Below are 2,938 nucleotides of genomic sequence, written 5' to 3'. Positions count from 1 at the left end.
TGCATAAAATGTTACATGACCAGAACACCAGGATATGATTTTATTTCCTGTGCTCTGACTTGAAATATTTTCCCGCCATACTTAAATAATTACTTAGAAAAACAACAGAACAAATGTACATATTTTTATTCTTTCTTCTGAGACCACTCAGCTATTTTTTTATAAAGGTGCTGTACACTATTTAAACATTTACATCAATCAGACCTTGTTATATTGAGCCCATATGTATTTAGTCTAACATGAGGTGATTCTAGGCCTCACTTTTAAATATGAACACTGAGATGGGTTGCGTATGTACAGCAGATGCTAACATTGCTTTCATGACATTTATTCACATTTTGTCGAATTTAAACAGTTTTCGAAGTCTTTCATATGCACAAAACACAATGTAACACCGCCACAACTTATGGTGAACAATAATCTTGTCTTTGTAATTAGTTTGCATTCTCATCATTTATATCAAAGCCGTGTCACAGCTGTTAGTTACATATGCAAACAAACCCTGAGGTCATAATCACTTCACACACAACATATGGGATGGCCACCAGTCCTTTGGTATTGATAGATCATATCACTTCCTATGAATTCACACCTTACACATTTATCTTGGCCACATTTCAGACCTCAAAACCCCAATAAATCAGTCCTTTCAGAAACCTCCCACAAGTGACCGTGTGTTGCAAGCAGGCATGGAAAAAATTAGCTGATCATCATCAAATAGATAGTTTGATAGAAGACATTATACCCGCAACATTCCTGTTTTTAGGAGGGATCATTTTTCCCTGCTTCGTAGTCTGTATTTAAAGACAGCGAATCTTTGCACATTAGGGTGAATCTCACAGAAACTTGTCTGGATCATATTTCACCTCCAAAATAAAAAAATTTGCATAAGGACAATGAAGCCTAATGAAGTCTATTCTTAGGATTTTTATAATTTGTTGCATTGTGACAGTATACATGAATTTAAGCACATTTCTCCCCTAAAAAATTATCTGTAATTGATTCGGGAGGTTTGCTTTTTACTGCAGTTATGTTTATTAGATTCTCATTATTTTAATGCAATATAAAATAAAAAAATATTTTAATATTAAATGTATTATTTTAATAAGTTTAAGTTAAACCAAGTGCAAAAAACACAAATACCATGATGTAGATTTTTTTTTTTATATTTATTTAAGTTACAGTAATGTGAGTTTGAAGAGTAAATGTGCTTAATTGTCATAAAAATAATGTCATAATATTAAAAATAATAATACAAAATCAGGCCTTAATTCTCTTAAAGGAACAGTTCACCCAAAAATGAAAATTTGCTAAACATTTACTCCCCCCTCAGGCACGAGTTTGCTTCTTCATCAGAACAGATTTGGAAAACTTTAGCATTACATCACTTGCTCACCAATAGATCCTCTACAGTGAATGGGTGCCGTCAGAATGAGAGTCCAAACAGCTGATAAAAACATCCCAATAATCCACAAGTAATCCACATGACTCCAGTTCATCAGTTTACAGTGAAAAGCTGTGTTTGTAAGAAACAAATCCATCATTAAGATGTTTTATCTTCAAGCTGTTACTTCTGGCTAAAATTCAAGTCCTCGATCCATGATATTGCTTTCTCCAGTGAAAAAGTTGTCTTGTGTAAATCAGAAGAGAACGATTCAAAGATTAAGCACAGTTTACAAGCCAAAACCTTCCACAACAAATATGTCAGTATTTTAGCCAGAAGCGACGGTTTTAAATTAAAATGCCTTTATGATGGATTTGTTTATTACAAACATGCAGCTTTTTGCTTCACAAGACAATAATTGATGTACTTAAATCATGTGGATTACTTGTGGATTATTGTGATGTTTTTATCAGTTGTCTGGACTCTCATTCTGATGGCACCCATTCATTCTTGAGTAAATTCAGCAAATTTCAATTTTTGGGTGAACTTTAATGCAAAAAATTTGAGATCAAATATGACCCCTTGACAACCTTCATGATGTTCATCCTTGTGCATTGGCTTCTGATAGTCATAAATCGCAGCTTGACTGATGTAGAGTACAGTATAGCCTCATAACTGAGAGGTTGAATTGCTTGCACTGTTTGCCTTTGTCTTGAGTAGACTGGACATGCATGTCCAGGAAAAATAAAATAAATATTTACCATATTAAATCTGATTTCATAGAATATTTAAAAATACATTTGCATGTACCAAAGTCAAAACAGTTGCTACAAGGTAAAACTACCACGGTGCTTAGCAAGAGCCTGGATCTCTACACTGAAATCAATGTCACAATCTGTTATAGCTACATGTATCTATTCATATACATATTTCAATAAATAAACATTTGATCATGTTCTTGGTATATTAAAGCACAAGTTTCTGGTCATTTGCAATTATAATATTTGGAGATCAGGGAATCAAAGACATGGAAGAGAGAGAGAACAGTCTGAAAAGTCCCTGGTGACAGTTCTTATTTACACCATTTGAAAACATTAGAGATAAACTGCATGGGTCTAAAAGGCATGCAACAAAACAAGGAGTTTGTGTGTTCTACTTTGCATGCAGGGGGAAAAAATGATTCTCTGTGGTGAGGACGTGCTGTTTATAACCAAAACATAAACTTGCATTGTCGTTTTAGTTATTGATGGGGCGTCTTCCCTTAAATTGCATAAGGAAGGATTGCATTGTGAGGTCGAGAGAGTCCTCATGTTGTTTAATGTCAGCTGGCATAAAGCAAATTAAAAGAGGCTGTCCGGACAAAACGGAGCTCCATGCGTTTGACCACAAAGCCTCAGAAATTGCCTGTCCAAGACGATTAAGCTCCAAATGATTGCCATAAAGCAGTTTAGATTAAACCTCATGTCGAATCAGTCTGTTTATGAGACTGCTTATTACAAACATTTTTTAATAATTTGAATGAGAAGCTCATGCTGACCACTGTCCAAAGAGAAG

This window comes from Sinocyclocheilus anshuiensis, unplaced genomic scaffold (genome assembly GCF_001515605.1).
Source record: "Sinocyclocheilus anshuiensis isolate Anshui unplaced genomic scaffold, SAMN03320099.WGS_v1.1 scaffold2649, whole genome shotgun sequence".
Lineage (NCBI taxonomy): Eukaryota > Metazoa > Chordata > Actinopteri > Cypriniformes > Cyprinidae > Sinocyclocheilus > Sinocyclocheilus anshuiensis.
This window is presented reverse-complemented; position numbering follows the sequence as displayed.